Genomic DNA, 22394 nt, shown 5'->3' on the forward strand with positions numbered 1-22394 from the left:
TACTGTTTAGTTATTTCGTGACTTCTAGTCTCCACTGTATTCCTTGTCTATCACACACTTAACCCCATGTAGGCCTATTCCGCAATTAACCCCCCATCGGCGGGCAGACAGCGACAACTTTTGTCAACACCCACAGAAAAGAATCGGCTTTGAAACGGAATAAAGGCCGCAACTTCAATGCTGCTCCAATTACCCGAGCGGCGAACAGGGCGTGGCACATGCCACATGAAAGAGGCATGGCGGCAAGGGGGCATGGGGATATGGGGCCTCAGTGTCCAGAGTCGAGAGTCGGCTCTGTGTCTTTGATGCTGATTGAAGTTGTCAGTCAGTCGGTGGTGCCGCCTTGAAGCGCGAGCGACACGTAATATAAACAAAATGCAAAAAGCAACTCCCCTCGCATCAAAAAAAAAAAAAAAGACAAAAAAAAATTAAGAGCCGAAAAAGTTGCGCCAAAAAGAAAGGAATACAAGAGAGCCTATATGGTAGATTTCGGGGGGGGCAGTGGGGTCCTGGGGGATTGTGGGCGAGGTAAACAGGGCAAAAACACAAAGGCATGCGAAATGGGCATGTCAGTCAGTCAGTCACTCAGACTACAGACAGAACACACTGAGAAAAATCAATTATGCTGTACTCAAATATTGCAATTTAAAATTTGGGAATTTCGCAATAAAGTATTTATTGATATGATAATAGACTCACTTGTTATCTTCTTTTAATCCATACTTTTTTTTGGGGCAATTGCAGATTTTTTTGCTCAGTGCATGTCAGACTCGACCAGTCCGTCACTCACTCAACATTCGTTCGCTCGCTTGGAGCGGCCAGTGCCTATTGAGCGGGCCCACGCCCACCGCTCTGCGAACGCCCCCGCCCCCGCATTTGCAGGCCCCCCCCCCCCGCAATTCCTCTGGCCAACAAAGTGACTACGCCTTTTTATTTTGGCATGCACAAAGCGCAAAAGGCAAACAAAGGCGCCCCGGAGTGGAGTGTTCACTGTACTTTGGTAATTCAATATGAGCGACGCTCCCACACGCTGCCCTGCCTTTGCTGCTGTGGCCAAAACAAAGGGCCAACTCTGACCAACGGCAGAAGGCCTTTTGAGCCCTTTTTACAGCGGTCGCCACAGGTTAATGAATGCATTTAAAAATCCGTTTTCGTTCAAAAGAACTCGAGGAGAGTGCAAACTCAGTTGAATAATTTACCTTAACTGAATTGAAAGCGACAGAGTTCGATAACTTTTGGAAAAGAGCATGCCAATTAAAAATCAATGCATACATTATTCTGTCGAATTAGGATTTAAAGAAAGAGTAACATAAGCAAACAGATGAAATTAATCTTAATTAGTAATTAGTAAGTCTGCCCAATGCCTCTCAGTTATATAAATCAAAGAAATATTTGTCTCCAATTTAAAGGTGTTTTCCAATTCCATGACTTCTCAATCAGGGGCATTACCGAATCGATTAGCATTCATCGTCAAGATTGCACATCGCACTTGAGGCAGCACCAGTCACATAAATAATTCAAAGCCAGCGATTAGACGCTGAGCCGCCAACAGCCAGATGCAGATTCAAATTCATCAGATAAAGATACAGATACAACTTCGGCGACAGCCAAAGATGCAGATACACAAAAGGGGGTGGCAATGAATACCGTGCTGTGGGTAAAAGCCTTTCGTGATGAATTAAATTCGCTTTTGGCCTGAACACGAGAAGGAAGTTACCTAAACAGAGACATTAGCAACAAAAGCTGCCACTTCTGCAGTTGCACCTGTATCTGAATGTGGATGTGCCGCACTTGCGAGTTTCAGTTACCGCTGCCATATTTGGCAGCACAACATTTGGCGCGGAGCAATTAAAATTACAAAAGCATTTAGAACTCGGCTTCGTTTGTCGGCATCGGTGTCTCTGAAGAACGCTGTTTGTTGCCTGACTGGCGCTGCACACGATTATTTTCCATTTAATTAATTTATAGCAAAAGGCAACATGGAATATAATTGCTCGCGGCACGATGCCGCAAGTCGTTTGACTAGAAGACTGGTTGCGAGCAATCAGTCTCCTATTCAGTTTCGATTTCAATTGCAGTGGCCCAGACATAGACAGACTTCCAGGTGACGCGTGGGTCACACCCACACCCAAGGAAAATGGCAGGCAACCTAGGTGATAATTAGATACGGCCTTACAAACAGATGATGATGCCACTTCGCGATGACCTTCGCTTCAGAGAGCCACACTCAGCTTACCTGCAAAGATAAATGCAAGAGATACAGATACATTAGTCACAAGCAATCGGCATGGCATTTGCATACTTAGAATAGAAATCTAAATTCTACAATCTATCATCTGACTTCAATCATCAGTCAATCACTTGTAATTAGTTGTTAGCAGCGCAAATAGTGTTGAGAAAGTGTATATGAGGTGTAGTAACATTTAAAATACTTATAAAACAGAAATAATAGATAGTTAGATATTAATCAGGAAGTTCGAGTTATTGCAATCTTAGAAGTTTAAAGTTTAGTTTTAATTGCTACATTTTATCGTAGTAAAATTGGGAAAGCAAACAGCACTGATGATTGAGAACGCCCTTTACCAAGATAAACCACTGTAATTTTCTAGTGCATAATTCCACATTGATTCAAAGCTGGACCTCCTCCCACTCCTACTTCTACATCAAAGAAAAAAAAAAGAGAAAATCAAATACACGCCTCGAAAACAATCAGAACCAATTAACCGAAATTGAACAATCGAGCAATGAGCAATGAGCGAACGAATAACGATTGGGGGCTGGAGTTGGGATAACCGAGCTAATTGCCAATCGACAGAATGTTAACCCAGACATTTTGACGACGCAGCCGGCGGGGCTCGGGGTTTAGGGGCTTTAGGGGATTGGGGTTCCAAGTGGGCTGCTCATTCTGCATGCAACTCTGACTAATTTATGTGCGGCGTTGAGTTCGAGTTCGGACTTCAGGCCTGACCTCGCCGCATTGCAACTTCAACTCTGATTCAAATTCAAATACTGCAACGCGGTCAATACACAAAAGAAAAAAGGGCATGAAGTATTTTCAGCTCATCTTACTTTTCGATTGCTGTTACTATAATAGTAATAAAAGCGTGTGTCCAAAGTTTGTTATCTTAAAAATGAACATATGTACATATCTGTACAAAAGATTTTCAAAAACTTTTACATTTATGTAAGTCCTTGAATTTTCGGCCTGTGTAAACTCCGAAGTCAATGCCAGTTGGTTTCGCTTGGGCGCTTTTCTTGGCTTTTGGTTTTCCGTTTTTCTTTGGGTTTCCTTCGTGGGTGTCGTTTCTTGGGTTTGGCCCCACTGGTCGTGCTCTCTAACTGTTTTTGCGCTGCTCGTGCCAAACCAAATGACCAAAAAACAAACACAAGCCACAAAAAAACAAAAAACAAAAACGAGAGCTCGTAGACAATTATAATTTGACGTTTTGATTTGGCACTGCACATGTGGCCAGAGGTTTTTGCATTGTTTTTCATTCGGTTCGATTGTTTCTGCCGTTTCTTTGGTGGCTGCAAATCCATGTCATTGACAGCTCGGCCAGTCGAATGCATTTGTTGCAAAGCGATTCGCTTTGAAATATTTGCGAGTGCTTAACTATTTGTTTGCTTAACTCTGTCGCTTTTTTTCGTGGTCGCCACACGCTGAGTACAGAATTATGTTTCAAGGTTCTGGCAGAGAAACGAAGCATTTTTTGTTTTTGTATTTAGCCGCAATGTGTGGGAGCAGCATGTTTCAGAAGTGAGGTAATACAATGTCTTTTTTATGCAGCCATACCTTTTTAAGGAATTTCTGAAATGTAAGTGATTAAATTAAACGGGCAACACACCGCAAATATAGCCATGAAGAATATTAAGTTGAAATAAATCATTAGAGATCTTGTGATCATCAAATCTATAAATCTATAATCTATGTGTGTTCTTCCTTTTCCAGTTTTAATAATAGACAGACAAAATCCCATTGGCAATTATGCATTTTGTATTTTTCGCTGTTCTTTGCGAAGCAGCATCATTATTGGCCTTAGTCCAACCCGGTAATAAACTCCACGTCCAAATCGGGCTGTCGCGTTGACAGTTGCAAATGCTGCACTGCCACTCCCCCCCCCCACCCTTTTGCAGCCGCCCCTGGAACATCTGCACTCACACAGATACTAGCATATGTGTATGTGTGTGTATGTGTATTTTGTTCAGTTTTTGTATAAACTTCCGCATTTTGGGGGCGCGTTCGCTCATTCAAGAAGGCGATGGCCTCCTTCGGTTCCTTCTACGTAGTATATCCTCTAGCATTATCCGCAGCTTCCTTTTCCAACTCCATCATTTCCATATGTTTGCTTGGCTGGCCCACAGATCTTTGCGAATGATAGAACCTCAGCCAATATTTACATATACAGAGACACTCGCAGAAAGAGATGGCCAGCGTTTTGGGGGGAAAGAGAGCGAAGAACAACGGACAGACAATTTTCTAATGTTTGTGCTACAATTCCTCAAGCAAAAAGTGGCGGGGAAATACTGACACAAGTCGTGTTACTTGCGGCTGCTCCAAACTCATTCCGAGAAATGAAAAATTATACCAAAGAGTTAATTTTTGCGCCCCGCTTCTTTGCTTGAATCATTTGCGTTTTCTTTCTTTTTCTTTTCTTTTTTCTTTTGCGATTTCCCGCCAGGGAAATAAGCTGCCAGCAATGGGAGGGAGAAAAAAGTAGAGACACAGACTTGAAGATGACGCGTACAAATGTGCGATTTAAATGAGGAGCAGGAGCCAACCTCAGATTTAGATTCAGCCTACAGCTGCCATGTGTCATGACAGAAGGAGAACGACACTGGCAAAAATCAATTGAATGCATTTCTTAATTTTAAGAATAACAGAAGATCTTAGAAAATGTGAGATCTATAGGTTATTATTTTGTAGAAACCCCAACACATCAGCCTTTCCTTTGAAGCAAAAACTTTCCTTTAGCAGCCTTTTAATTTGCAATAAGAACAACTTTATATTAATTGTTAATTGAATGCGATTCCTTACTTCTTTTCTCAGTGCTGAGAATCGTGGAGAAATCAAGTCGGTAGCTTTAGCCTTTGGTGCGCTGCACTTGCCTCCGAGTGTTGCAATTAGCTGCAAACTGCAATCAGTTTAGCTTGAGACGCCTGTGAGGCAAAAGTTTTTCCTTGCCACACATCTCCATCAACTTGCTACTTTTCCTGAGCGCTTTTCCTTTTTCGACTCTTTTTTTTTTCGCCGCTCAGATGCGTGACGTACATTTCAATTGGACAGCGTCATTAGAAGGCGGGCTGCTGCTGTAGCTGCATGCTGTTGGCTGCTGCACTTACTGCCACGCCCACCTGCCATAACCTTGGTCAAGAAAATGACAAATCTCTCGAACAGAATGCTCGACATCAAAGAGGCCGCCACTTGTCTTGGTTAGGAAATATGTCAAACACACCGGTGGAACTCAAGCCGCAGTCTCAATTGCCGCAAAATAACGCGAAATGTGCTGGCGGAGTCCAACACCACCGCAAAATCACTTGACCACATTCAAATCGAACTTAAGGCTTATTAATAATTATGACAATGCCATCGACAGCTTTTCTCAGGAATGTCACTGCGGTGGCGACGAGAAAATAGCAATAGCCACAATGGCGACGGCTGCCCACGATCAAATCACTTGGCCCTGCTCAATCACTGAGAAAAATTCAAGAAATTGGAATGATTTATATATAAGGATTTATTTAAATGGGGGAAAAAAGACATAAGGAAAAAGTTACATATAATATAATTATAAAATGAATAAGCTTTTTAATATCAATTAATTACTTTTATGATATTTAAAGATCACTGCAATCACTTGATGAACACGCAGACATTCTTTGCACATTTCCTGATAATTATATCTGAACTTATAGTTTCCAATCTTCAATTTCAGTCATTCTCTGGCGATTATTTCATCACTTTCTCCACTGATTTGGCGTTTATAATAATCTTCGTTCCGCTTTAATTTTTGTAGAGTGCATTTCATGTCTGCAATCTGAATCTGAGTCTGGCTTTGCTATTGAGTTTGAGTTTGAGCAGTGGCGATTGTCACACGAAGACTGCGACTTAACTTCGAGTAAAATACAATAAGTTGGCCGTTGTCGTTGCATTTGCTGTTGCTGTTGCTGTTGCAGTTACCCGTTGACCGCTTTTGATCGTGCCACCATTGTGGTTGCCGCCTCGTAAACACGTATAAAAAAACACAAGACAAGGCCCGCAACGTGGCCAAGTTTATGCGACTGGGCATTTATAAAGTTTTCAACGCTTATTTACGATCCGATCGCCAGCGCCCCCGCGTCCAGTTCACTTCACCCACTTATCGATCGCAGATCTTTGGATCTTGCGATCTGTGGATCTTTCTTTCTCTAATGCCGAGCGGTACGAAAGGCAGGCGCTCAACCAAAACGCTCGGCTTAACTGGGCCCAAATGCGCAGCAGAGGCAAGTTAACTTGTTACCTTACCTCCGGTTCAGCCAAGCGCTTCTTGACCTGCTGCTGCTGTAGCATTTTCCCCCCTGCATATGAGCAGCTGTCAAAATGTCCAGGCACAGTCCGGGAAAACCCATCACTGAGTGGGGATGCACTTCCTCATCGCTGTGGCACAGTTAGAAATACATACTGTGGCACTTTGCAGGGGGAATTGCGTAGGGTGCATTGCATCAAGATCAAAAGAAATTGCAAGAAATTAGCATTTAATTTCAGCAGCGCGCAACTGTGCGAAAAACGAAGAGAACAAAAGGGTGGGGAAAGTTGGCTAAAATGAAAGGCTTGAAAAGGGTTATCGAGGTTTATCCAGATGTGGCATAGATATGAACAAGCGGAAATTGCAATGAATGCAACACAAGGGTGTGTATATCAAGAGGGATAAGATCATAACTCAATTATAACACCGTAACTAATTTTCAGAATACTAAGATTATGCTACAACATACTGGCCAAGTAAGAATCGCCAAGTGTGTAGTCTCGCCTGTATTGGTCCACAGACTGATTTATAATCCGAAACAATGAATTTAACAAGTAACAATGGAGATTCATGTCTTCAATGTCTTGGTTCCTCCTGCGGAATCCCCGCACTAAGCCCCGCCCACTGATTAGTGCCTTCGATTAATTGCATTGTTTCAATTGCTGCCACTTGACAGCTGCTGCACGAGAGACAAAAGAGCGCTGCTAAGCGGCTTACAATCAAGTGCCGGAGTGCCGGACAATAGTTAGTTTTCGAAAATGGCCAACAGAATCCAGCGCCTTGGAAAATATAAGCCATGAATGGTTAATTAAAATTCAGCTCAAATCGAGGTAGTTCGGCGGTGCTCGATGTAGTTGGGAGTGCCGCCCCAAAAGAACAACTTAATTAATGTTATTTATCGATGCGGAATATCTGCCTTCGACAAGAACCAGAACTCCAAACGAACCCCCCCCATTCAGCGGTAAATCAGCAGGCGCAGTGCGGAAATGCTAATTAAAGTAAATAATAAAGTCGACTTTGGTCAAGGAATTGCAGTTGCAATTGCAGTGTCCGTTTAATGGGCACCGGGGGAGTGTGTGCAGGTCCGCGGGGGGAGCCAAATACCCTCCCCCCCCCCTCAGGGAGGCGACAGCGGTGGCGGCGTCTGTGATTAGCCGCCCAGAGAACAGTAATTTTCCTGGCGACGACGACGACGACGACGATGACGATGACGATGATGGTGGAGCTGCTTGAACCTGAAGCTCATGGCGGACCATTCACCTGCTCATCATTAGGTGGGGCGTGTCCTTGAGCCTGCGGCATTTTTGATTCTCTTCTCGGGATCGCTTATGCGTTGCCCTGCTGTAATGAACTGCTATTGTCGTGTTGAACTCGAAAAGAAGCTAGCCAGAGAACTATTTACACTGTGGCGTATTTTTGACGTTCAAAAATATATATTTTATTTAGAATGTATTCCAAATCTATTTTTAAATATTGTATTAGAAAATATTCTGTATATTCTCTTATCCCGAAATTGATGGTACTTCATTTTCTGTTCTAATCTTATCAGTCGCATTTTTTGTCAGTGCTGATTGTGGCCATTACAGCTGTAGGCGTGGTCTAGAATGGGCTGGATCGGGTCTGATATAGTGGAATACTGTCGATGGGGTGGAGAGGTAGCTCAAATTTGAATGCCGCCTTGGCGCCCAGAAGAGCTGGCGGCGGCGCGTGGCGCTCTTTCCATGTCGCTGAGGGGGGGGGGGGGGGGCTGGCGCCAATCTCTAAGTAGACGGACAATTTTGCTGGCCTTAACGGAGCTTCGCCTTCTCCTCCCCCTGCTGCTCCTTCTGCTGCTGCTGCTGAGCTTCAGTGTTTCAGCGGAAATCGCCTGTCAATTTGGTCTGTACAGGAATTGTCGTTGCTCTTAAGATCAGGTTGGTAACTTTTGCTTCTTAGCGGCTTGAGGATGGTGACAGGAAACGCGAATTGGGTTTCTTGATCTGCTGATCCGATTGGAAATGCCAAGTTGACACGTTTTGTTGGGCCTCGCAGCGTGTGAAAATCTCGGACAACTTCCTCTTTTACTAATTAAAATCGATGTTTTCACCCGATTTGCATAATATTTAAGATCCTCCAAGAGATTTTCCTTCTACCTAATTAAAATAACACTCAAGAACCTGAGTTGTTCAGACTTGAATTGGATTTAATTTAAGAATATGTTCAATGTATAACTTCGGAAGTTGTTAAGATCTTTAATTAAAATGGTTTCATACGGTAGTGGCATTGAAAATATGTAAAATCATTACGGATTTGGTTAGTTTTGTGTTCATGCTAATTAAAATAATCGATTTGCTACAAGATCTTGTGTCCAGTTTTCCGCCTTCTTGGAATAGATATTTCTTGCCTTTTTCTTTGTTCTACCCACCATTTTATCATTATTGGCCAGAGATGATTATCGAGCCAGGTTGGTAATTAGTTTTCATGGCAAATATAACGAAGTCTAAGCAGCCCGAACCAGATCGCGTCGTTTGGCAACAAATTAGCCCTTGCAGACAGGAAAAAATGGAAAAGTCCAGGGAAAAGCGTCCGCTAATCCGCACCTTGCCGAACAAGGAAGTGGAAAACACACTGAACTCGATCGAGTGTGGATGGCTCGCTTTTCCCCAGCTTGTGCGCGCCCATTTAATACTTGTACTTGGCAATTTAATATGAAATTGTTGGCCAACTCAACTCTCGGGCCGAAACTCTTTTCTTTCGGGTGCTGATAGCCTTGTCTAAGTGCTGCCATCAGCGGAGGTTCTGCCTCCTGTAGCTGCAGTTTCTGCTGCTGCTGCTGCTTTTGGTCTTCGATGATGTTGTTGACGATGGTCTGGCCACTGCAAGTGCAACTGTTAGTGCAACTGCAAACTCCAACTACCGACCTGCAACTACCAACTTGCAACTGGCAAACTGCCTGGTGCCGTACTCCTGCTGCCTACTTTAGCTGGCTAGATAATTTCAATCATTAATTTTGATTATGAACAAGCGTGGCCGGGACTCGTGTTCGAGACGAAGAAAGGGGTAGCTTCACCAAGGGAAAGGAAAGCAGAGGAAAGCGAAGCGAAGGAGTAGCACCAGAAGGAGAGCATGGGGTGGCCACTTCTGCTTCTGCCACGCACGAGCTCTTAAAACATTGATGGTACAGTGAAGCGGATGCTTTCAAAGCGGGTTAGGAAAATATTAGAAAAAATCTAAAAGCAATACTAAAATTTGCATAAGATTAGTTTGTAATCTATAGCACAAATAAGACGTTTATTTGTGAAACATTAATCTTAAACCTTATGTGCAATTTTATTTGGTTTTGCACCACTGTACTTTGCTGGCCCGTTGCCATCGAAATGAGTTCATAAAAACCAAGAGGCGGTGGCTGCAGATGATGAGACGGATGAAGGGGTTGTTGCCTTTGCTTTTGCTGTGGCGTGGGGCAGATTGGGTGGCTGGTGCTCCGTCCTATTCCTCGGCTGTTTTTCCCGCTGCTGGTGGCTCGTTTGCAAGTGAACGACACATCGTTGCTACCAGAAACTGCGGCATGGGGCATGTGGCATGTGGCAGGGTAGCAACTTCAACAACAAGGAGCACTCACACACCGAGGGTATTAGTATTGGGCAGATGCTGATAACTTGGCCGGTTCTCTGCTTCTTTTTTTCCCCCCAACTAGCAGTGGTGCTTTTCTATTTTTCCTGTTTGCTTTTTTTCGTTTTTTTTTTTGTTTTGTTTTGCCTGCAACTAGCCACGAAGTGAACAGGTGCTTTGGTGCCTTGCCCGGGACTGTTTGCCGCAGACTGGGGCCTGCAATCGATACATTTATTGCTTTTACCCCCCGCATATCAGCCGCTGATCGAAAATGGGGGGAGGGGGCTTACGGCCGGAACAAAAACACGCTCTAGCATCATGCCTGCCACTTGTGTCTGGTCAGTACAGTCGATTAGGTGGGGTACACCACGAACGCAGTAATAACAGATGATTTCAAAAAATATTAACTTGTATCTAAATATTTAAGTTATAAATTAGAATTACGCAGCGTTTCTGCTTAACTGATCCTAGAGCATCTATGGGTTCTTCTAATTCTAAAAGGCTTCTAATCGGATTTTTATTTGTTTTTTTTTTCGGTGTTGGCCATCTTGCTAGCTCTCTCTCTCTCTCACTCTCTTCCCACAACTCAAAGGTCGATGTCGCGCTTGTTTTTCTCATTTTTTTATTTCAGCTTTTTACTTTTTGTAGCGCCAAGCTTATCAAGCTTATGGAATGATTGTTTTTGTTTACAGCCCCACGCAATTAGCTTAGGTGGTGATAAGGTCCACTGGGCTCGAGTACTCGAGTGTTATATATAAGCGGTAACATGAAATCTATTGCCTGGGTTCGATTCCAGGCAGTGAAATCTATTGGCCAAGAACAACAACGCACATTGTTATCTTTGATTGACCGTTTTAAGTAGCGGTTTCTTGCCCACTACCCCGAATTCTTACTGCTCGCTCTACTGGCGGCCTCTTCCTTTTGCCATCGGCCATATTTGAAGATTTTTGTCTGCTTTATTATAGAAATTTGTTGTAATTCACTGAGAGGCCACTTAAGATAAATCACCAGAGATTGGTTCGGGGTACAAAGGGGTATGGAGAGATGGTCTTTGGGGAGGGCGTGACCAGTGGCCAAAGCTACTGAAGTAGCCGCTGACATGGCAGAGCGCACAAGATCGGAGAACTTCAGATGGCTGCGAGATAGAAATCGGATGGTGGAAAACATAAATTTAGCTATAGAAGGGGTAATTCTATCTTATTTTTTTTATCCATTATCTTCTATTATATTCATATCAATTAGAATTTTATTTTAATTTATTTTGTTATTTTTTAACACCCTTCGAATGAATTTTAAGAGAAAGCCCAAATGTGCTCAGTACAGAATTGATGACAGGGAAAAAGTTTTATTGCGAATTCCCGCGAGAAGTGCGAGGTTGAAATAAAGAAACGTTTCCTTACTTTTTGATGATGAATAGAAGCGCTTGGGGATAACACCCTCCAAACTCCAACCCCATATCCACACCCCAACCCACCGACGCCCCAGAGATACAAATTAAAATTTGCCAAAAGATTAAGAGAAATGCAGAGGAAAATGCGGAGGAAGGAAACGGATTCCCTGCGAAGGACAAACAGTCCCCAGAGTGAAAAGCAACAAAGGATAGACAAAAAGAGTGTGACACAACAGAATGATGATTACCCAAAGGTAATACGAGGCAGGGGACTCTAAAAGATTGAGAGATGACAAGGAAAGAGTAACCAGAGGCGGACAAATGAAAATCCAAGCCGAGTTGAATGTGGAGCGGAAGTGGGCGGCCAAGGAAGCGCGGAAAACGGTTTTTCCACAAATGGAATGGAAATGAGAGCACGAACAGCAGCAGCAACAGAAGAACAAGAACTGGAAAATGAGGTGCATGCAAATGTAAAGTCAAGTTTCTTAGGCGCAATAATACAGAATCTAGATGGAAAATAAATAGAGAAAGAAAGAAATAGAGAAAGTCAAAATGACTTGTTGATTCCATAAATGATATGTTTCCATTTAAATGATTCACAAATATAATATTTTAAATCATTTTGCATGACAAAGTTCAAATGCCATTGAAAAGGGTAAACGCCAAAAGCAATAAGTAGAGCAGGCAGCAAAACCGATGGCAAACCAAGCTGAAAGACAGACTGAAGTGGTCGGCGGAGGAGGAATCTGCCGAAGATTCTGTGGCAGGAGGAGAATCACCACCAGCAGTGGCACATGGCAGACGCTGTGGCAGACGTGGATATATTGCCACAGCACCATGAACCGTCGAGGGGGCAACTCGGTGTTGTAAAACTTAGCAAAGAGAAACCCCAAAAGCCTGACTGACAACAGAAAGCAGGAAAATTGGGGGGGTGGGGACGCCCAGCAACAGATCTCTGCTTCTTACATTGCCATTGATTTGAATGGAACTCAAAGGCAACCAAAACGAAACCAAAACAACCCAGAGAGGAAGCTGGAAAAAAAGATGATGAAGAGGCTACGGAAAAAACAAAACGAAGCCGCATGGTGGAAAAAGTTTTCCTCGCTTCTCTTTTTTTTTTTTGTTTTTGTCTGTCTTGGCTTTGGGGTAAAGTTTTCCGCAGAAGTAAAGGAAAACTTTAACTGAGCAAATGTTCAAATATGGCTGCCAGTTCTCTAAGAATTGTTCTCTAGCCTTTTTTCCATTCTTGAGCGGCTTTTATTGTTGCGACATTCGCAATGAAAAGCAATTAGGAAGCTAAATTGTCAAGGGCTTTTTCGCATTTAAATATTTTGTTCAGATCTTTTATTGTTTGGTAAAACCATTTGGGAACAAGTCCAAGGTTTCTTTTTTTTGGGAAAAAATCTAGGACTTTGACGCGAAAAGTTTTGGAAAGTTAAAATAAGTCAGTTGATATAAATGGTACTTTAAGATATTTGTAGAAAACAATCTTGAAAATGAGAAAAATAATGTATTTATAGATTTCCCTGTTTCTAAGCTTAGTATTCAGATCACTTCGTCTGCTCTCATCAGCTTACTCATTAATCTGTATCCTTTTAGTCCGTCTGCCGTTTCCACCCATTTATTTTTCTAATGGCTCTGCGTCTCGAGGTTTGCAGGGAAAATGTGCGGGAAATGCGGGAAATGAGGAGCTGAAAAAAAAAAAATAGCCAGCGAGCCGTGCAAACTCAGCAGCCAGCGAGCAGAGTCTATTTGGTGAAATTACTTTCATTGCACTGCATTTTCAAGTGGGTATGTGTGCTTGGGTATTCATGTGCAGTATATATATATATGTGTGTGTGTGGGTGAACGGATGGCTGTGTGTGTGTGTGTGTGTGAAAAGGGTCGAGGGATGGAGAGCGGAGCGGGCGCAGTAACTCAAGAGTCCTTGAGCGTCTGATTTTGTGTATAGACGTGGACGGTATTTGTTTTGCCGAGTGGCGAAACTGCGAGGGAGAATTTGCGGAGCGAAGGGACATGAGGCAGGGGCAAGGTGTAAAACTACATGTGCACTGTAAGAAAAAATATGTATACAATTAATATAATTAAATATATCATTTTACATCAGTATCAAAAGTTAATACTGCTGGTGTTACATTTTCTTTAAAAGTATTATTATTAAATTGAAAACTATATTAGAGAACCAATACATACATTTGTGCTCTGTAAAAATAAATAGAGCCAAAAAAAACAGTAAGAAACTGTGGTATCCTACGAAATATGCAGTGGAAAAATTAATGCACAAACTGCTCCATCTCCCTTCCACCCAGCAGCTATCTCTGTTGCTCCTCGCACTTTAAGGATAAACAAAAGCGCAAAAAAAAAAGTGCAGGAGGACAATATGAAGGCCTTTGGTTTCTCATACAGAACAGTGAAAATGAAGTGAAGGTTTCTCCGAGCAAAAGAGGGCAGACACAGTGAGACTTTTGAAGGATTTGCTATGCCATCGGGTATGCTTTCGCTCGGTCCCTAATGAGTGGAGGCCCGGGATTGTTATCCTCGACTTATGAGCTGGGGTCCTGATGATTAATGCAGTCACATGTCAGACGCTCTGAGTCGCGTCCGTCCGTGTCATTGTCATAGCAAGCAAACAAGCGGAGTAGCTGGCTTTGCCTAGCAACTGCCACTTGGAGTGCCACTCAAAATCAGATCCCGACTTGAGACCAGTGATCCGGGGAAGAGGAGCAGAGTCCATTCAGAACCAGAGATTTCACGGGTCTCGGCGAAGCGCAACGAAATGAAATGAAATGTGAAAAACGTGACGCAGAATGGCAGGATTTTCCTTTTCCATTCCACTTTACATACTAATTTGCCGGCTTGCAAAACTGACTTCGTGGCAAAAGTTTCTATCGCCTAACAACTCAAGTAATGGTCGGATTTTGTTGCTTGACAAGAGCGGTGGTAGCTCAATCCCTTTTCACCTGCCACCAAGAAGCAGACTTAAAGTTTCCCACACCAAATTTGAATTTCTACGAAAGGGAATACTTGATAATATTACGCATACGCCACGTAGCACAACGCGTAAATATTAAACGCGAGCACGAAGCCCGGCTGCACCCCAAAAATAAATGGCCTTGGGCACACGTCACCTGGCAGCCAAAACCTTCAGTCCCTGTCCTCTGAACTTTGGTCTATATCCATCAACTTTTGCAAGCACACCTTAAAGCCTTAAACTTGTGCAAACAATTATAAGCAGTCGTGTGACAGAGTGAGTTTCGCATGCCATCTTTATAGATAGCTATAGAAGGTTAATCAATAAATTCCAAAGAGAATACAGAGATGGAGACGAGAAGCGCAAAAACGTGCCGAAATTTTAGGGGCACTTTTGGAGAAAAGGCAATGGGTGCACAGCAGGATATGGGGATACGAAAAGTCGAGGCAGAAACCAACATTTTCCACCATACCCATTGCTTTTTCGGCCAAAAGGCAAACAAATTAAATTTACTGCCGGCAAAACAATTTTGCCACGTGTAAAGACTTTCGGCGGCGATAGAGAGGGCTGCATGGTGCTAGAAAGAGAGAAGCATAATGAACACAGAAACAAGTCGCGTCGTTTGCCAGACACGTAGTCGAGTTATGTAACACGTGCCACTAGCTCTTGCATGTATATGTGTGTGTTTGTAAATGTAACAGAAACATGGAAAGCTCATTGAATATGCAAATTATATCCAAAAATTCCCGAGAACAATAAGAGCACTGGAATCTGCCTGAGACAGCAAGAAAGTGAGGGATGGGGTATTGAGGTTGTACCGAGGATGAGAGACAGAGCTAGACAGACAGATGTCAGACAAGACAGAAGAGCGACATTCCTGATTAGTAGTGGGTTATACGGGTTTTAAGGGTGGGCGCTAAAAGGATGCAGGCAGCCAGGGAGGAGACGAGCGACAGACAGGACAGGAATCAGAAGCCAAAGGAATAATGCTAATGTTTGACATAATCGAGGCAAAAACCGCAGAGAACTAAATGCGTGAGCTTACACGGAAAGAAAGAAAAAGGTGTTAAAGTATTTTCTAAAAAGATTCAAATATGAATTCTATTTTGTATATCTCACTTTCTAGCTTTGAAATATTTAAGAATTTACATAATATATTTAAGGATTCTTTAAATTTAAGCTTTAGACTAAGATCCATTCTTTTGAGTGCATATGCCCTACACTCGAGCTCCGCTCGTGCGAAAGCTGAGCCAAACTTTTGACACTTTTTCCTTGTTCTCCGCTAGTTGTCAGCCGCTGTCTTAGTTTGCTTGGCTGAGTTTCCCGGGTGGAGTTTTTCGCTGCGAAAGTGAGTGGGTTTTGTTGGCGTGAGGAATAACTAGCGGGTAGGGTGAACGTGACAAAGTCCTAGAAACTGCGAAAGTCGCAAAACAGCCGCAAGAGAGGAGGGACTTGTTTAAGTGTGTGAGTTCGTAGGGAGCTAACGCCCATAAGTGTGCTTTAATTTATGATGTGCTTTAATTATGATGAAATGCGCGATTTCACTCAACATTTTTTACTTCTTTCTTTTCAGGCGATCGTTGTGGATTCAGTCTCATCTGCAGCCCTCGGATGCAGTAAATAATATTTAATACATAATAAAATGGAAGAAAATATTTTGTAACACCCACATCGATGTGGAAATCACAAGTACACAAAGAAATCTGCCCGCATAGCAACGTCGAAAAAAAATATGAAGGCGCACATGGCATATAAATTCCCAAGCTTAGACAACGACGGAAGCGAAGAACAGCACAAGAAAAGAAAAAAATAAATACCAAGCCAAAAAAAAATAATAAAAATAACCAAGAAAAACTAAGAAAAAGCAGACAAAGGCAGCCCAAATGTTGGCAAGAGGGAAAAAATAAAAGCCAGCACGAACCGAACAACAGCTGGGACACGGACAAGAACACGGGGAGTGGGACTCGGAGGCAAAAAGGACGAAAAAAAAAAATTGTAAAAAAAAGAAAAGGAAAACCTTAGCGCACAATGCGGGCCACATTGAGGACGACTGGTACTGGAGCCACCCCCAACGCCTCCAGGGAAAAATGGCAAAAACCCAACGAACCAAAAATCCACGCGGGGCAAACCCAAATGCGGCTGCTGTCTGCCACTTTTACACAGAGAAAAAGAATGATACCATTCTTTTATGCCTAAGCAAATCTGTAAATTTAACTAAAGAACCAAAATTTTGTTATACAATAATAAATAATAATTTGTATGTAAAAAGTAAGCCAATTGGCTACTAAGCATCATTTTAAACTATTGAGAAGTCTTTTTTTTTTTTTGAGTGCACTGCTGTTGCTGTGCTGGACAGTAACGAAATGAATGAAAAACTGCTCTGATTATATACAATTTTATGTACCAGCCCATACACACACCACACACACACACACACACACACACACACACACATACAATCAAAGATGAAAACCTATGTAAGCAAAAGAAAAGTGCGCGCCAAAAAATGGCAAAAATGAAACCAGCAGCGCCAGCTGGCTGCGAACGAGAGGGAGACGGGGCTAGAGTGTGCGAATGAGAGGGCAATGCATTTGCGCAAAAATAAAAATAAAAATTGTTTCATGTCTAACCGAAATGTGGGGGAAAAAAGTCTGGGTCTGAGTTGGGTTTGGGTTTGGGTGTGGGTGTGGGTTTCGGTTTCGGTTTTCAGTTTGGTTTGCTCTGGGTTCACTACAGTTGGTTTTAGGTGGTGGCAAATGGGAGTTATCCCCACGGCTAAAGAGCACAGAACACCATGATGATGTTCGCGATGACGTTGTTGCGTCTGCCTGAATTTGCCCCGCACATACATACATAGATCCATATACATATATGCGCATACAAATACATATAAACGTATATGTACGTATATATTTGTCTGTGTGCTAACGATGAGAGCCAGACCCGGCAGACCAGACCATAAACCACCCGAAAATCACCCGGTCGCCCAACCCACCCGACATCGTTCAGCCGACATCGTTCGTCGTTCTGTCGTTTTCGCCATCGACCTAAAAATCAGTTAGCCCACTGTCTGTGTGCGGCTATGTGTGCTTGTGTGCGAGTGTGTATGTACGCCAGTCTGTGTGTTCGCCCCATGGGCATTGGTGTGTGGTGTGTGCTGTGTATAAGTGTGTGCTCTTTGGGTGTGGTGTGTCTGTGTGAACAACTGCAAAAAGGAGTGTCTGAAAGTAACGACGACAGCAGCAGCAGCAGCTGCGCCAAACAAAGCAAAAAATGTGTAGCATACATTTTGGGGCAGGCATTATATAGCGCGGTTGAAAGGAATATTCCGATGGAATTCTTTAGCTTATGTACGCAAACGGGTATATAGAGACCCGCCCGCTCGGTAAATGGCGACGTTAAAGGTAACTTTAAAATTCAGCAGACCAGACGCGGCGAAAAGTTTCTGGAACAGATGCAATAAATAAGCGTTTCGCCTTTTTGGGGCCATTAAGAGGAAAACTGGGGTTGCTGCAAAATAGAAATATTCATACATTTCCGTGATAGAACTTTTAGTATCTTAGCTTTGCTGAATTTTAATTTATTTAAGGTTTACGAACCATTAAGCAACCAAAAACTTGTGATGTCTTATTTAAGTAGAACACTAAAATGTTCTTAAATTTTAAGATAATTTTTATTCTTCTATAAATACTATTTCGGACCAGTATTTTAACCAATAGAAGTGACACAAGAGCGACCCAGTAAAAGCCGCTGAAAAGTGGGCAAAATGGGCGGAGTTACAAGAGGTCAAAGTTGGGGGATGCATGTCAAGAGCTCATGACACTGACTGACCGCATTACCCTTCCACAGCTACCCGCCGTGCAGAGCAGACATGTCAGACATCCAGGCGGCCAATTCATTACGACTCCTCACCTTAGTACGCCCCCCCCCCTAGCCAGGTTACCCCCAAACCCCCTTCAGTAGCCCCTGATCGATGGCTCTCTGTGGTCACGCGACCGTCGCTTCATCGCTGGTCGACCTACATTCAATTTGCGAGCGACCGCAAAACGCGTCCGACAGTTGACGATTATGACCGGTCCGATGATGATGAATGTGATGCAGGACTTATACCGAGAGATTCCTCATCCACTGACAGATATCGGCGGAAATATGATTTGCTGCAAGTGGGGGATGGGTGGAAGCGCAGTGGATTCTGTGGGTAAGCGGATTTCAGTTCCGTCCAACTAGAGCTGCTTAGTTGCCAGTTGGATGGCTGTGTCACTGGGTCATGCGATATGATTTCTGGCATTTGATTTAAGTCACTGAATGTTGATTTTCATATGCGCAACTTAGATGCTACAACATTTTAATTATATGATAGCTTTGGCATTGTTGCCGTTAAGTATACGCCAGGTGGTCACCACTAATTTTCCTTATATCAAATTAATTACTTAATGTTGCGATGCCTAAGCTCACTTAATTTGCACAAATGGCAATAGTTTTTATCTTGCATCACAAGAAACCGCAAAGGAACCTTATTTACCAGGATCCTTGGGTATCTTTCTTCCTTCCTTCTGTGGTTCCTTTTGTTGTTTTATGCATAATGCATTTGCCACAGTATTGTGAGGCGAAAATCAAACTGAAACTGAACTCTCGACCCTTTGATGGAATGCAAAGCAAACGAGTGTGCGAGTGCATTTTGCTGGTTGCAATTTTGGTTATGGTGCACAGTCCCTTCTTCATGGCGGTGACCTGATTCCTGGTTTTGGCCCATTCCTGCTCCTCTTGGCCGACATCTCTCCTTTTCTTTTGCCAGAGCAAGAGTTGAAGGTCGTTTTGTTTGAAATGGGAAATGAGAAACCCGCAACAACCAACATCCACCAACCAGCAACTGAAACTAACAGAGTCCTTTTTCTCCAACCGACCCTCCACACTACACCACTTCCCCGCTGCTATTCTCCATTTCTCACACATTCTCTGTTGGTCGCCGCCAGCACTTTGTGCACCACTTTGGCTAACCACACACACATTCACCTACATTCGCATTCGCATTCGCACACATTCGCCTACATTTCATACAAATGGAAAGCCCAAGCAGCAGACTCTTGACGAGTCTCTGGCATAATGGAGCAATGCGAAATGGGGGAACACTAATACAGGCAGTGCTCACTAGAGAATATATGATAACAGTTCGAGAAACATGAAACCCATTAGTATAGAGATCATACAATAGTATGAAAATAATCTTATTCAGAACGTGAGATATTATAAAATCTCATTCATTACAAATGTTAGGCAGAAAGATTAAAAATATTTATACTTTAAAATAACATTAGCACATATAGTAATCATTTAAATTACATAACATTCCATATGGTTTCTATTGAGGTCCCGGTTTTTTGCTACATATAAAATGCTGTTTACTGTACAACAGGAGCAACTAAAAGTGTGTATAAAAGATTCCACTAGTGTGTTTGCGTTCGTGTTGGTATATTTGTGAGTGTCCCTCGACTATTTACAATGGAATTGCATTTTCTTTTGTTAGTCAACCACTTGCAAGCTGGCAAAAACCGCACAACAATCAGTAGTCCCCCATCCTTGTGGGTTTTCTTCCCCTTTTCCATTTCTGACATTTCCATATCACTTTTAATCTTTATTATCGATGACACAACGATTGCTGGCAGCCATTTTCCGTTTTTCCTCAGTTTTTGTGCCTTACTTTAGAATGGCAAATGGGTCCTATTTTATACTCTTTCCCTTTTTTCTGCAGCTCCAGTTGTGCTGTATTCTCTTTCCCTCTCGTATTCCAGCAACATTTTAGCAACTTTATGTTGTTGTCCGGCATTTCCCATTTTCACTCGCAGGGGGTTTTTGCCAACCCCCTGCTGTGTTTGCATGGCTCGCTGGACGCGTAATTCAAGCGGAAAGCGCCGCCATAAAAGCCAAGTGGGGAAAAAGAGAAAAAAATGAAAACAGAATGGACCGAGGAGTGCGACACAACACGTAGAGAAGGAAGAAGCAGCAGAACCTATTTTCCCAATCTGTCCTTCGTCCTATTGTGTAACCAACAATGTCTGCCACACCCGACCCCCAAATTCCCCCCCCCCCCACCATTCCCTCGCACAGCTAACCGAACCTCTCCCTCCGTTGGCTTTTCCTTTTCCCAGCCTTTCCCATTCCATTTATTACCAACTGCGTCGCGTCTGAAATTTTCATTTATTTTTTATGCTCACTCGCTCGCTCTCGCTAGCTGTTTGGAGCAGCCATCTCGCTCGTTTGGCCGACATAATTTGCTAACTGAAATGGAAAACATTTTCGACAGACGCCCGCGGGGAGGGTGGGGGAAAAAGGACGCGGCAGACACGCGCACCAATACTGCGAAAGTCAAACGAGCGCACACAGACAGGCTGCCAAAGCGGTGGCATTGGGCGAAAAGGAAGGAAAATGGGACGGCAGACGATGGAGGAGCTACAAAAAAAAAATGGGTGGGAAAACAAAAAGAAAAACAGAGCAGCAGAGGCGCAGACAGGAAAAAGGATGTCGCCAGAACGTTAAGAGAGGATGAGGGGGGAGGTGGCTAAAAGCACGAGGGATTGGGAGTTGAAAATGGAACATAGATGGAGAAGCCCATTGTCCTGTTTTTGCGTGCTTATCGATGAAAACTGCTCAACGATGACTACGGAAAAAGGGACGATGTCAACGTTATGAACTCTGTCCCTTTTTACCCAATGAAGGCTTGCTTCCCCCCCCCCCCCTGCTCAGTACCCTACCCCTCTCACCCATGGCCATAACATTGCCCGTCTGTCCTTTACAACATGTCATAAAAAGCGTGTGGCAGCAACAACACAATGCCGCACATTAATGACTCAAGTTGGATCAAAAGTCTGTGGTCTGAGACTGGAAAATTTTCCGTCCTTTGGTGCCTAAAAGTGCCTTCAAGTATAATTATGTAATTTTTTCTAAATACTTTTGTTTTCTGTACAGAATTCTAATGTCCTTTGCTCACTGTACCTGCGTATCCATTTATTTAAAATGACGCACCTTTGCGATTCATCATTGCCTACTTTTTGGGGATTAAGTGGACACAATTCAAGGTTCATGATTCTCAAGTCCATTATTATTCTTTTTAAAAATAAAAAACAAACATAGATAAATATATACATACCCAACCTGAACACGTTTTTCTCAATATTTGTGCCACAAAATACTTCGCCAGTAAATTAACATGAAGTCGCTAAATGCGATTACAATTGAGGACGCAATCATATACAAAATTAATGATAGACTAGTCGATAAAATCCGATTTGAGTGGAAGTGTTAAATGGAAAAACATTTCGCCAAACTGGATGCGCTGGATTCAAATTAGAAATTAGGATCTTGAGAAGGCTGACCGCATTTAGTCGAGACAAACAGATTCATTAAAAGCGGAAATCATTTAAAAGAGGGTTTAAAGAATGAGCTTAGAACGGTTAAAAAGGCACAAGTAAAAGTACATAGCGTCTAAGCTCGTTCCAACTTTTATTTTCTAAATCTACCCGCCTGCCTCTCCTCGTGTTTCCGTCATTTTCTTTACAACTTCCAGTCACTGAAGCACCCCAACATTGATCATTGATCAGAATGGAAAGCCATAACTTGGACAGGCAACTTCCATGGCCATGGGCCACACACAATAGATGGCCATAAAGTGCCAGGGGCAAAAAAGGGGCTGCAGAACCAATAGCAAGCAGCAACAGTTACATCGACCCAAAGGAAGTCGAGGTCTTTTGGCCATTGCTTCAGGTCTTCAGTAGTTTTCAGTCGTCGGCACAAGGTTTTACATTCGGCGTCGTCGTCGTCAGGTGATGAATGGTAATGAAAATGTTGCTCTGTCAGTTGCATTTGCAGTTGCATTTGCCAGCCGCTATGCTTGTTGCTGTTTGCTGCACTTCTGTTGGTAGCAGAACTGCGCCGCTTTGTCTGC

The 22394-nt window shown here is 43.0% G+C and overlaps 1 protein-coding gene across 4 annotated transcripts in view; it reads right to left on the reverse strand.

The window, feature by feature from the left end:
- Positions 1–22394, reverse strand: part of Snoo (Sno oncogene) — a 93010-nt gene that overhangs the window by 24647 nt on the left and 45969 nt on the right. The window lies entirely within an intron of this gene.

This window comes from Drosophila melanogaster, chromosome 2L (assembly GCF_000001215.4).
Source record: "Drosophila melanogaster chromosome 2L".
Lineage (NCBI taxonomy): Eukaryota > Metazoa > Arthropoda > Insecta > Diptera > Drosophilidae > Drosophila > Drosophila melanogaster.